Source organism: Physeter macrocephalus, chromosome 18 (assembly GCF_002837175.3).
Source record: "Physeter macrocephalus isolate SW-GA chromosome 18, ASM283717v5, whole genome shotgun sequence".
Classification (NCBI taxonomy): Eukaryota; Metazoa; Chordata; class Mammalia; order Artiodactyla; family Physeteridae; genus Physeter; species Physeter macrocephalus.
Genome location: NC_041231.1, coordinates 87,318,269 through 87,332,667, shown reverse-complemented (window position 1 = coordinate 87,332,667; position 14,399 = coordinate 87,318,269). Strand labels below are relative to the sequence as shown.

General features: G+C 39.5%; 3 non-coding genes across 3 annotated transcripts; all 3 read right to left on the bottom strand.

Moving 5' to 3' along the window:
* Positions 1 to 5,487: 5,487 nt before the first annotated feature.
* Positions 5,488 to 5,560, bottom strand: TRNAM-CAU (transfer RNA methionine (anticodon CAU)). Its single transcript has one exon. It is a non-coding gene; the product is annotated as a tRNA-Met (tRNA).
* A 4,772-nt stretch (positions 5,561 to 10,332) lies between these two features.
* Positions 10,333 to 10,405, bottom strand: TRNAV-AAC (transfer RNA valine (anticodon AAC)). The gene has a single exon. It is a non-coding gene; the product is annotated as a tRNA-Val (tRNA).
* A 3,229-nt stretch (positions 10,406 to 13,634) lies between these two features.
* TRNAM-CAU (transfer RNA methionine (anticodon CAU)) lies at positions 13,635 to 13,707 on the bottom strand. The gene has a single exon. It is a non-coding gene; the product is annotated as a tRNA-Met (tRNA).
* Between the last annotated feature and the right edge of the window lie 692 nt (positions 13,708 to 14,399).

The window sequence follows — 14,399 nt, the reverse complement described above, 5'->3', positions numbered from 1 at the left end:
AACTTTTCAGCCTTTGCTGTCACTACTTCCCTTCATGGGTATTTTAAAGCCCCCTCAATTAGAAAGGCCATACACTTTTTCTCATAGAGGAATTCTCACTTCCATGCCTGGTTCACACATTCGTGATTTCTCATCTTCATTCTCTAAGGCCCATTCTTGATACTTCCATTCTTATATGATCTTGACTTTTTTTTCTGGAATCCATGACTCCTTTTCAGTAACCATCTTATGGTTTTTGCTGTTCCAGTATTCAGTCTGGATGTGCCCCATCTTTCATTAATATCTTCCATCTAGCAGTCACTATATCCATAAGGAAGTGCAGCCAGTGGAGCTACGCTCCAAACCCTGACATATGCATAGACTAATTATTGAGTTGGCCAAAAATTTCCTTCGGTCTTTAAGTAAAAATAAAAGACGCATTTTTCATTTTCACCAAGAACTTTATTGAACAATGTATTCGCCGTTTTGTTCCACTACCTTCTGCCATTTTCCAGGCAACTTCATAATTCCATCTTCCCAAAATTTTTTATCTTTTTGAGCAAAGAACTGTTCCAGGTGCCTTTTACAGTCTTCCAGGGAATTGAAATTTTTTCCCTTAAGAAAATTTTGTAAAGGAATAAATGGAAATCCAAAGGTGCAATGTCTGGTGAATATGAGGATGAATCAGAACTTCCCAGCCAAGCTGTAACAGTTTTTGCCTGGTCATCAAAGAAACATGCAGTCTTGTGTTATCCTGATAGAAGATTATGCATTTTCTGTTGACTAATACTGGATGCTTTTCATCGAATGCCTCTTTCAGTTGGTCTAACTGGGAGCAGTACTTGTTGGAATTAATCGTTTGGTTTTCCGGAAGGAGCTCATAATAGAGGACTCCCTTCCAATCCCACCATATACACAACGTCACCTTCTTTGGATGAAGACCGGCCTTTGGTGTGGTTGGTGGTGGTTCATTTCGCTTGCCCCATGATCTCTTCCGTTCCACATTATTGTACAGTATCCACTTTTCATCACCCGTGACAATTTGTTTTAAAAACAGAACTTTTTTTTACGTTTAAGTAGAGACTTGCATGCGGAAATATGGTCAAGAAGGTTTTTTTCGCTTAACTTATGTGGAACCCAAACATCAAAGTGATGGACATAACCAAGCTGGTGCAAATGATTTTCAACACTTGATTTGGATATTTTGAGTATGTCGGCTAGCTCCTGCGTGGTGTAATGTTGATTGTTCTCAATTAATGTCTCAATTTGACTGCTATCAACTTCAACTGGTCTACCCGACTGTGGAGCATCGTCCAGTGAGAAATCTCCAGCACGAAACTTCGCAAACCACTTTTGACATGCTCGATCAGTCACAGCACCTTCTCCATATACTGCACAAATCTTTTTTGTGTGTTTCAGTTGCGATTTTACCTTTCTTGAAAGAATAAAGCATAATATGCCAAAAATGTTGCTTTTTTTCCTTCCATCTTCAATATTAAAATGGCTACACAAAAATTCACCAGTTTTGATAAGTTTTTCTTTAAATGCACGCTGATAAGACAGCTGTCAGAATACAATCTGACAAAATTGTTTCGAACGAAGTTAAAGACAACTAAGCGCTACTAGAGACATCTTACGGAAAACCAAATGAACTTTTTGGCCAACCCAATATTTATATTGCCTAAAGAAATTCCTGACTCTGAGTCCTGATTCTGAAGGTAGCCATTTGTTATCTTCTTATTCACTCAGGTTCTTGCTAAGCTTACAGGATCCAATGCAAGTCCCAGGAAAAGAGGGAGGAAGGTAATGCTAACCCTGCTTATGTTTCTACCTACCTGGTTCCTTTAGCTGGAAGCTCTGTAGCATCCATGTCATGGGATGATTTTTGCCATAGTCTCAGGAGTTTTTCTAATGTTAAGAGTATGTTTTCTAATGAACTCTTTCGTTGGTGAGCTCTTGTCATTTGTCTTGGTCAATGCCAGTAACGGGTCTGCATGTCAAAGTGCTTGTAGGTACTTGGGATGTTCTTCTCTTCCTCCATATTTGGGTGAATCATTTTCTCTTAATTAGGGAAGTTCTTTCACTCTTGTTTCAAAGTCTAGTCCAATATGCTTCTTTTACAAAACCTCTTCCTCCATGCTACATTTCTCTTCAGATCCTTTTCAGAGCCTCTTAGATCCTTGGGGTGATGGTTGGGGGGATCCTGGCTATAACGACTTTCTACATTGCTACACATCTCTATTTAAATTTGAACAGGGACATAAAATGAGAAAAAAAATACACATTCGTGTCTCAAAATATATAGCACAAATGCAAATAGGGAACAGCTGACAATAGACCAGGAACTATCTACTTTCTGCTCTGGTTTTAAACAGTTTTTATGTTGTGGCATGTTAAAGACAAATAAGTGGGAGTTATTGGCTAGAACAAGATATTATTCCAAAAGTGCAAGTAATTGGGACACAGGAAATTCATGACTTTTTATTTTATTTGCCATCTCTAAACAGAAATTATATTTACACCAATACTCAGAAATTGAAAATGTCAAGTAGCTTTACATTATAAACATTGTTGTATCTGCCATGTGTTTGGAATAACCCAAATGGAACATTGCCTCTTAGATATCTGAGATGTCATTTTTTGGTATGATAGTAATAATAACAAAACTGATTAATGGATAGCCATATAACTTCATCAATTGGACCTCTCCAAATTCTGTGACATGAAAATGACCAATCTCTGGGATAGAATAATACAGAAGATACATTTAGGTCTTCCATTATCATTTTATTTTTGTTCACTGGATGCATTCTTTTCCTACCTCCATATGAAGTTTTATGACTTATCCTGACTAATACCATCTCAGTCCCAAAATTAAAGTGCTAAGCTCCATGTAACACTCTAAAATGCAAACTTGACATAAAGATAAAACTTCTCCCTTCACCCACTGGGGATGTTGAGTCATGGCTACTTGAATAACTGCTAGGGAAAATATTTCATCTCTCTTTGCTTCCCTGAACTCCTACCCTTCCCCTGCCACCTTGTTAACTCAGGCTTTGACCCTTCCAAGTTTGAGTGTAGTGGAAGGATGAGTTAAGGCAGAGCGAGGTGAGATTAAGGGGACGGGGGTACAATAAAATTCTTACTTAAATGGTGACGTCATTACTGTGGCCCTCTCTGGTTGTTCAGATTTTAAATATGAATAATTCTTCTTTGAACAACACACAAGATTGTGGGTTCTCTTTTGCATTTCCCCTGATGATGACGTATTCTCCTCCAATTCCTTCCTTGTGACTTCCTTTTCAGCAGCTGTGAAACTCAAAGTTTCCTCCTGCTTCTTTTTTCCTAAGCTGCTTTCTTTTCTCCACTCAGCCACTTGAACTGGCTTTAAGTTGATCCCCTGCCATTGCTCCCTCTCTCCTGTTTCCCACACATGTTTTGTGGGAAATGCCCATGACTGGTTGTCCCTGATAAGCTCTGGAACTACAGGCCAATCCCAAGAAAAGAGCAACTTCAGGCAGTCAAGCTGCCCATCTCTTGCCTTTATATTACCCATGCCCCTCTCCACCGTGTCTCCCATATTTTGATGCCATTGACTGGCCTTGCTGACACCTCTCTTGTGCAGATTTAGTAAAAGGGCAGAGACACCCCAATCTGCATCATGTGTAGGGAATGTGTAGAAATAATAGCATACCAACAGCTCACTCTAAAATCCTTTTCATAAATTCTATTTCCATTGCCATCGCTTTGTACTATACGGATGCTCTCCTCACCCTGCTCAGGATCTGATGCCACTGGCTGGGCTCCTGCTTCCCACAGACACATCCCTCCTGCTGATTAGGCTTCAATACCTCATGCTGAGCTACCCTCTTCATCTCACTGGGGCTCCGACACTGTGCTTGCAGCCCCCTTCTTAATTAAGTGGATGCCTTTTTCACTACACTTGGGTTGAACAACCAGCAATAGACAGTTCTCCCTGATACTTGTCTATGCGTTTTCTCACCATGATTTGCATTGCAAGTCTAATAGAATGTAAATTCTTTGTCATTTTTGTTTACTGATTGGTCTAAAAAGTCTAGAACAGTGTCTCTGAAAATATTTGCTGAAGAATATATCTGTGAAAATTTCCTTCTTTCTATAGTATATTCTTGAGATTTCCTTTATTGAGGATCACTTGTGGGATAAACTCTCAAATTTTCTTTTGTCTTCTGGTATCTTTATGTCACTAATGTTCTTCAAAAATAGATTCACTAAATAAAATTTTAGTTGAAGAGTAATTTTATTTCTTCAATTTGAAAATTCTAATAAGCTATTTTGTAGTTAACAGTGTCACCTTTGCAGGCAATCTCTTTTCTATTTTTTGAGGATTGTCCTTTGTCTCTAGTGCCATTGTGATCCTTTCTTTTTTCCTCTTCCCCCTCCCCCCTCCTCCCCCGCCCCTCTCCTCCTCCTCCTTCTTCTTGCTTTTTTCTTTTTCTTTTACAGTTTCATCAGTGCCAAGAAGGCTTTGTATCATTCAACCTAATTCCCATGCTCTAACCCTCTTTTTGACCTGGGGTCATTCTAGACATGTGCCCTAACCAGTTGTATGGGTCTAATCTGGTGCCACAAGGTTATTTCATTGCCACCAAAGAGGACCTGAGAGAGCAGAACATCGGAAATATGACTTCAGCAAAAGCACAACGAAAAAGTACTGTTTCTATTAAGGAGTGGGGGGGGGGGAGTGAGATCTATAGTATTTCATCATGGGAATGATCTAGCTCTGAAACCATTTCACTCTTGAATTGCCAGAAAGCAAGTAAAGGTCCCACCTGGGTGGGGTGCCCAGTTGGAATTGCGGGGCTGTCTCACATGTCATGTATTTCTCTATAAAACAGAGTTGTGATTGTTAGAGATTTTGGAAATATGGCCACCTAGGAGGAGGAGGAGGAGGAGGAGGAGGGGCGGCTTCTGCAGCCCTCTCACCTGCACAATTAAGCCCTCCCAACGTGGCCCAGGTTGCTGGGTAGGGCTTCATTCCTCCTCCTGTCTTCCAGAGAAAGATAGGATTGGCATAGTAAGACACTAAGATCCTGGACAAGGATGAGGTAACAGAGGGAAGAGGAAGAATTTTCAAGAGAACATCGGAAACTGGAAATCAGGGCTTTTACTCGGTCTTTAATTTTAAAGAAATGAAGGAATGGTCAAGAAATAGCAACACATAATCAAGAAAAAACTGCTCAAACAAGAAAAGTTCAACAAAAACGCTGATGCTCCGCAGGTCAGAATCCCTTCTCATCCTAAATATCTGTCAGACATTTTGAGTTTTCTGGTCACAATTTTAGTCAGATTGTGGAAGGAAGATCAGAAGTGTGATATAACTTGTGTTTTCTGGTGTAATCTAAGCGTTTTCACCAATGATTTTACTGAAGTTACTGGGAAGTGCAACAAACTTGAAATCTAATTTCACCCTTTTAAGCAAACGCTGGCTCATTTTTCAAAATGACCGTGGAAAGATAACCTCCACCTTGCCCTCTCTGAGGCTCGAACTCAGGACCTTCAGATTATGAGACTGACGCGCTGCCTGCTGCGCTAAGAGGGCAGATGTCGTAAGCTTTACTCATTGAGAATAAAATAGGAGACAGTACTTTCCAACCACCACTATTTTATCAGTTTCTAGCTTTTAATAAATACAATCAATGGTACTTGAAAATCATTCCAATAAGCCAATGCTCCAGATCAGGAATGATGCAGTCTATGCCTTTCCGGTATTCACCTACAGATAAGATCATCTGGGTTGTTTGACTGGAGACAATGGGCTGTCTTCTGTTAGTCTTGCGTTCCAGTGATGCGCTTTTTCCTGCCCTCAGAGATCTCAGTCAATCTTACACCTTTCATGATCTCCTTTGTTGAAAGAAACATAGGAGCTGCCCAGTTAATATTATTTCACTGAGTGAATCAATAGTCCTCAAATTTGTCTACAGTCTGTACTTCTCTGTCTTACTCTACATCTCCATTCGTAGCTATATGACTGGAGACATTCTCCCTACAAAAACCACAAACTGAACTTAACAAAAAGCCACCTTGTTTTTTCAACCTTACGTGCTAAATCATACTAAGAGATTTATGGAGATTATTTCATGTAGTCCAGTTGAATTTTGGCAACAAAACTATGTAACATATTTTGCACTTTCCAGATAAAATGGAGGCTCAGAGAAGTTAGGTAGTTTTTCTAAGGTCCCAGAGCTGCTAAACAGCAAAGTATGAATTGAGAAAAATTATTAGATTCCAAACTGTGAGCTCTTTCTCAGCTCTAGCTCATGATCTCTCTGTCTGTTCTTCTCCACAGTAGCCCATTCATCCACACATCAACTGTCTAATTCCCAACCTCTGTGCTGGACTTCTGGGCTTATACTTCCAAGTCAACTTTGGCTCAGTCTCCTCCTTCAAAACCTACATCAAATGACTTGCCAAATACGGAACATTATTCTTGTGCAGCTTTTTTGAATCCATCACCTCCTTTCCATTCATTCAGTGCATATTCGTTGGGAAGCTGCTCTGTGCCAGGCACTGCAGTAGGCTCAGGCCACTGAGAAGGAATCTGACCACCCATACCTCAGGAGCAGGGAGGATAAATATGGACACAGAATGATCCACTTCCGGTTTCACCACGTTCAGTCTCCCTGGCATTGGTAGCTAAGTAACTCTTTCTAAAATACCAGTTTTCTGCTTCACACTGACCATTTTTGATTTCCTAATTTTGATATGATTTTGCTTTTCTCTCAACTTCTTCTACCTACATTGCAATTTTACTTAATAAGGTGATTTAGATCCAGTGGTGGATAGTGTTTATTTCCTTGATGTATTCCCTGATTTGTTATCTACTAGGTCTACCAGTGAAAGAGATAGGATTGTTGACATCTGCAACAATAATTGTGGATTTTTCTATTTTTCTTTTCAGTTTCATTAGCTATTGTTTATGGGTTTTGAAGCTCTGTGGTCAGAGGCATACACATTTAGGATTGTTATTTTGTTAATGAGCTGACATCTTATAATTGTATACCTTCTCAATTAATACCTGGCAATTTTCTTTGCTTTCAAATCCACTTTGTCTTATATTAATATATCCACTTTATCTTTTTTGATTAATGCTCATGTGGGGTCTCTTTTCCCATTCTTTTCTTTTAATCTCCTATATCTCCTTTACTCTTGAATATAGCTTTTAATCTCACATTTAACTATATTTGAAATGGGTTTCTTATAATCAGCAAATTTATTTTTAATACACTGACAAACTGATTTTTAATTGATATATCTGGATTGTCAGAATGTATTAAAAATAAATATGCTGACTATAAGAAACTCACATCATATTATTACTAAGTTTGCATTTACCATTTAATAATTTAGTAATGGTTTTTTCCCTTTGTTTTTCATATTTCTTTGTCCCTCTTCCTTCCTACCTTCACCTGACTTATTTAAACATTGTTAGTAGCTGGTCTAGTGATTACCATCCACATCCTTAATATTTCACAGTATACTTAGAATCAATAAATTACCATTCAAGTTGAGTATAGAAACCTCACCACCATGTAGTCCCTTTACCATAACCCCTTTACGTTATGTATATAATACATATAGATACAATGAAAACTCCAGCAGATAATGTAATAATTTTCACTTTCAAGCATCAAATATACTTTAAAGAACTGAAGAGTAACATAAGAGTCTATTATATTTACCCAGTTATTTCCTTCTTTGTTATGGTTCTGATGACAAACTGAAATAATAATGGAGTAATCATAGTTCAGGCATATAAAAATAGGGTGGATGGCCACTGAGGATCTGGTCTTAGACCAGTCCCTACATCACTGAGAATTTGAAATTTGAACTGTACCAAACCCAAGGACACCACCAGCCATATTGGGAGCAACTTCCACAAGCTGCAAACTTATAGTCTCAAGGTTCCCCCTTGTAACTATGTAACCATTGCAGACCCTAACCAATTCTTGCTTAACAAGCAGTCTTGCTTCTTGCCAGTTCCAATTATAATTATGGACAAACAACTTATGTAACTAACTGTGTGGCCTTGTAGTTTTTCCCTTTAATAAGCTTCCTTCATTTTATAGTCCAGTGGAACACAGCTCATGTGCTTCTTGAACCTGTGTCTCCCAGGCTGTAGTCCCAATAAACATCATTTTATTTCAAACAGGTTTCTGTTTCTGAAATTTTGGTTAACTGTTCCTTCATTTATGCTATTCTGTTTCCTTCTGGCATAATTTTTCTTGTCTCATGACATTACTCTTTTCTAGCACTTCTGTTAGCAATGAATTCTCTCAGTTTACCTCAAATGAGAATGTGTTTCTTTCACCTTTATGTCTGAAGGGTATTTTTGTTATATGTAGCTATTGGAGTGACAGGTCTTTTCTTTCACAATTTAATAAAATCATGTCATTTCTTTACGGTTCTTACGGTTTCTGATGAGAAATCCACAGTCATTCAGATTGCAGTTTCCCTTTCATTTTCTTCTGGTGCTTTCAAGCATTTTTTTCCTCTTTTGTTTCCAGCAGTTTAATTGTCATATGTCTGGGTGTGGATTTATTTGGTTTTATGCTGCTTTAGTGTTGCTGAATGTTTTTATTCTGGTTTATATCTTTTGCCAAATTTGGGGAGTTTTCAACTATTAATATTTCCAGTGTTCCCCCCACCCTCTTTTCAAGGACCTCTTTCTCTTCCTCTGTTGGGTTTCCCATGATGTGAATATAAGAACTTTGCTATTTTCCTATTTGTCCTTAAAGCTCCGTCCATCTTTTAAAATACACTTTTCTCTATGTCATTTTGATTGAGTAGTTACTATTGTTCTATCTACACATTCACTGACTTTTTCCAGTCATCTCCTTCTCCTATTGAGACAATCCAGTGAGATGTTCTTTATAATTTTGGTTAATATATTTTTCAGTTCTGAAGTTGCAATTTGGATGTATATCTTCCCATTTTTTGCTAAGACTTCCTAACATTACATTCATTTCAGAGTTCTCACCCCTAATTCTCAGAGCATTGAAAATATTTGTCAGCGGATTCCAACATCTGTGTCATCTCAGTATTGGTATCTGTTGATTCTCTTTTTCAGTGAATTAAGATTTTTCTTGGTTCTTCATATGCTGAATAATTTTGGATTATAACCTGGCCATTTTGTATTACATTATAAGGCTTTATGTTTTGTTCAAAGCTTATGGGGAATATTGCCAATCTTGCTTTTGCAGGCACCTGACTGCCTTGTGTTCAAATTCCAAGTACCGAACAGCCTTATGTGTGTTGTGGTTTCATAGTCCAATCCATTTCCAAAGCCTTTCTGATGCTATTTGGAGATCTCTGGAGTGTGTGCAATCCAGTGACCAGTGTGGACTTGGGCAGTGCGCTAGCACTTCAGTTCTCAAAGTCCATGGTAGGTTGTTTAGGATCAGAGCCACTTATTCACAGTTCGCGGGTGCATCCAGAAGTTCACTAATAACTTCACGTGTTTGCTTTCCACAGTGTCTTTCCTGATATTTTCTGGTTACTTGGGGCACTCGGTTTCAGTCCCTGACAAGAAAACTGAGGCTTTATTGACCCAGCTCTGCCCCGTGCTTCTCAGGAGTGTACCACCTTGCGGCTAAGTAGCAGGAAGAAACAGGAATAAAAAGAGGAATTGGGCATATCCCTTGAGATGACCAGCTATTCTGAAAAAACAGAGAATAAATTATAGGCTGATAGTAAAGGTACATACCAAAGACCAGTGAGCCAGCGCTGCTCTGTCATGTCCTTGCCCAGAGCTGGGTGCAAAGGGTCTAATTTTCTCATTTCTTTCTACAGGTTGGAAGATTTGCAGTTATCAGCCAGAGCTCCTCGACTGAGGGCAAAAAGCTGGAGAATGTGGGCATCGATCCCACTACCTCTCACATGCTAAGCGAGCGCTCTACCACTTGAGCTAATCCCCCCTGCGTCATCTCTTCTTTTCCCCGAGCTTTTCAGAGTCCCATCTCCATCATTCGCTTGAAATAAGGGCAAGTCGTCTCAAAGATGCCCTGAGGCAAGAGCACGGTTGGTACCCATTCCTCTTCTAAGGAAAAGGAGCGGGGGAGTAGCCATGGGAAAAGCTTGGCGTCCCAAAAGTTCACGTTTCAGATTTTCCGAGATAGAAGGGAAAACGTCGCAGTTGGGAGGAGTCACCCAGAACAGCCGGCTAACCCAACAGGACTATCTCAGGATGTTTATCTGTTTCTTAAAAACGAAATGAAAACGACAAACCAACAGGAGTGGGATGATCACTGGTTCCTTTTAGAGGAGGCGGAAGGCTGATTTTCCCCGCATGGTGGAAGGCAAAAAAGCATCAACTGTTTCCGCTCGGTTTCGAACCGAGGACCTCTCGCGTGTTAGGCGAGCGTGATGACCACTACACTACGGAAACTCACATTTTGGGCCGTTTTAAGATATTTCTCTGTTGTTACTGAGGCAGGTCATGAGGATTTACATATCTACACCGCAGGATAGAACAATAAAATAATACAAGATATTACAGACAAGAGCCATCGGAAATAAGACGCGAGAGCATATCATAGTGAAGGAAAAAATACGGACATTTAGGGGTGAAGATGGAAGGAACAGGGTGCACAGGGTGGAAGGAACAGGCATGGAGGTAGAATTCCTGTGTTCAGAAATATACCTGTTCAATTGGAGTGCTTGTGTGTGTGTGTGTGTGTGTGTGTGTGTGTGTGTGTGTGTGTATGTGTGTAAAATAGACCTGGAGAGAAAGTGATTGAAAACCTGTACACGTGAAGATACACTGCGGAGAAAACTGTGGAGGCTTGAAAACCTTTGAAAAAAATCCAGGCACAAGGCTTACATAATCAAGGTAACATTTTATGAAAGGTGGGGGAAACCAGAATTGAAGAGAACGAAAAAGAAGTTATAAAATATTAAGGGATTGAGGTTTATTCTTTTAGCTCCTGGGATTAGCAGTAGCATGAGTCTTTTTGCATCTCCAGCTCAGTACACTGTCTGGCACAGAATCCATCCTCCATAAACATAGAATGGATAAAGGCACAGATGCATGGGTTAGCTGCAATGCTAAATCAAACAAGTTGCATAAATTAATAAAATTTTAGTACAATTTCTAGCACATGGTTCTGAAAGAGGATTTATTTCATTCCTTTTTAATCTTTCTTCACCTGTATTCCAAGTCCCCACTCCCTAAGAGAAAATCACGGAGAAATAGTTGGGATCCTACAAACTATAATCATATATATCACCATTTTGTCATTGGTCCCACAAAAAATAAACTGTTTTCAAGATACTTGATTATCCTGAAAAGGCTGCTACACTGTCTACATTGTCATCATTCCGAACATGACTACCGTCTCCTCTTCTTCCCTGCAGCCTCTAAGCTGTGCAATGTCAAAGATTTGTGGTCTACCTGTATAAGAATTCTCACAAGCCTCCAAACCCTCAAGCTCTCTTCATCCTGACACCTAGAAGAAGAGACGAGGGAACATTTTTGGGCTTCACTGTTGAAGAGAGAAAGAAAGTGGAAATTAAGAACCTGTGTAGAAGAAAATGTTTGGAGGAAATACATGCAAAAGGAAATAGGCTTTAAATTTGGTTCTAGTTTTCACCCAACTTCAAACTGTTATCAGTTGTGACTGTTTTATAACAGGAGTCCTAAACATCTGTGGTCCCTTACACCTTTACTTGTTATTCACTAATTAGAAGGTAGAAAATTCTGTCTGGGAAAAATTAAAATTATGCATTATAAATAAACTGCCATTCATCAATAAAATTCAAAACATCAAATAAGTCATAAAGAAAGAGCAAACTGAATTTAAAGATGCAGAGATTAACATTTTGGAAGTTAATAAAATGATTTATTAAATTATTAACTTGTATTTGATCTGCCTATTAACTCCATTAACCTATTACTTCCATTTTAAGACAGATGCCATATTTATGCCTTAACTCCAGGCACTGAGGACACAGTGATTTGAGCCTAAAGATCCTTATATTCTAGAGGAGAGACAAGAAATTTAAAAAGAAAAACTTCATAAGACACTTTCTAAAACTTCATAAGACACTTTCTAAAACACTTCATAAGACACTTTGTGAGGAAGGTGGCATAAGTTGATGTAATAGATTGAAATCACAATAAGAGTCATTAGCTATGGGGGGTGGTGTCAGTAGTAAAGTGACATGTGATTCAGGGACTGAGTACCTAGAAGTAGGCACCTTATTACTAAGTCTGATTCAAAATGAGAAGATGTATTAGTCAGGAGCTGAGAGGTGAAGAAAGGCCCTCTGTGGGCAACTGGGAAACTAGCCCAGACAGAGCCCGGTTACCAAGTACCCACAACAGAGTCAAAATGTAAGACATTTTCTATCTTATTGCAAGACTGTGTGCCACTGTCTTAAGCAAAAGTTGGGTTTGCTGAAGGCCCACCTATTCAGAGTCTCGAAGAACTTCACCCAAAGGATTCTTTGTGTCTGAAGAAGCTTAAGCTCAATTTGAGGGAAAGGGAAGTCTCTCAGTGAAAAGCAAAGTGCAAGGGCTGTTCACAGCTCAGCATGGCAGAATCATGATGCTCTCTTTTCTCAATTTTTTTGGACCTCATCAGGATCTGATCACTAATGCTGATTAATATATTTCCTGCATTACTTCCTGGGATTCTCCCCCCCACCATTTTAAACCATATTTCAGCTGCCTGTGCAAAGAGGAAAAATTCTATCCGGGTTTGTTTGTGTGGAAATTAAATACCACCTGATTGTTTCATTTTTTTGGAGGTATTTCTGAAGGTATTGATTTGGACTGTGATGGCTGGGTTGGGACAGATGGGTAAGAAACCTTCTTAAGGAAGAACTACCCAAAGATCCTACTCCTATTCTTCCTTCATGAGTTTTCCTAAGAATTCCCCTGGTTTCATTTTTTTTTTCTTGTTGTTGTTGTTGTTGTTGTTGTTTGACCGTCTGGGTCTTTCTGATTCTCTCGCAGACCCAGGCTACTCAGACCTCAGAAGGACAAATTCTGCTGTATGCCTTGTCTCTCTAGGTGTCCCTCAACAGCCTTCCTTCTTTCCTCAGGCCAACTGCCCCATAAAATTCAAGTACAAAATAGTGTAAAGGCCTTGTTTTCACCAGGATCTCTCTCTTCGGAAGCAGAGGTGGGAGGTCCACCCTCCCGCTAGCCAAAAACCATGAATGTTGAGATGGAAAGGCCAGCACTGTCCAGTACAGACCATGTTCACTCCCTCACAGCTTTTTTCAGGTTTTCCTTCCTTGTCTATAGACCAATGACACGGAGCATTCATTCCTTGAAGACTGAAACTGAGCTGAATTAGAAAAACTTCGGGCACAAGGATTTCAGCAAGCGTGAAAGGAGAGACTAAAAGGCATCTTCAACGCGATATCTTTCCTGACTCTTCCGCTGAAAGCTGAACGTGCCACCTCCACACTCCCGAGCCGCTTTACTGCCTAATGATTACACCCCAGCACACATTTCCTCATGTGCTTATGATGCATTTTTTTCTTACTTGCTTCTTGTTCAGTTTCTCCCACTCCTCCTGACTGGGGTAAAGCTCCACGAGGAAGGGACTAACAGGAGATATTTGTTGCTTGATAAAAGATGAAGGAAAAAAAAAAAAGGGAACGCCTGCCCTCTCTGAGGCTCGAACTCAGGACCTTCAGATTATGAGACTGACGCGCTGCCTACTGCGCTAAGAGGGCAGATGCTCCGTATATTTTGGCTTTGAAAATAAAATATGAAATTTTATTTTCCAGGTATGTCTATCAGTTTCCAGCTTTTGAAGAATGTAATCAATGTTACTTGCAAATCGTTCCATTTAAACCAATGCTGCCCCTGAAGTGTTCCACATCCAGGAATTGTGGAGTCCACACCTTTCCAGTATACACCCAGCAGTTGGACACTCTGGCTTGCAGTACCCAAGAATTGTACAGGTCTTTTGCTGCCCTTTTTCCCTCTTGTGTTCCAGTGATCTGCCTCTTCCCACCTTCAGACATCTCAGTCACTTTTATACTTTCCTTGGTACCTTATGTTCAAAAGAAACTTTTGAACAGTGCCCAGTTAATATTAGTTCACTGACTGAGTGAGTGAATGAATACTCCTCACATTTGTCTACAGTCCATATTTCTCTCTCACTCTAAATCTCCACTTGGATATACATGACCGGAGACATTATCCTTACAAAAAACACAAACTGCACTTAATAAAAAACTTCCTCATTTGTTTCAGCCTTATAAGTATACTAAGAAATTTATGGAGATGATTTCATATATTCAAATTGAATTTTGGCAACAAAAGTATGTATCATGATTTGCATTTTTCAGATATAATGGAGGCTTAGAGAAGTTAAGTAATGTTTCTAAGGTCCCAGAGCTGCTAAGCAGCAAAGTATGAA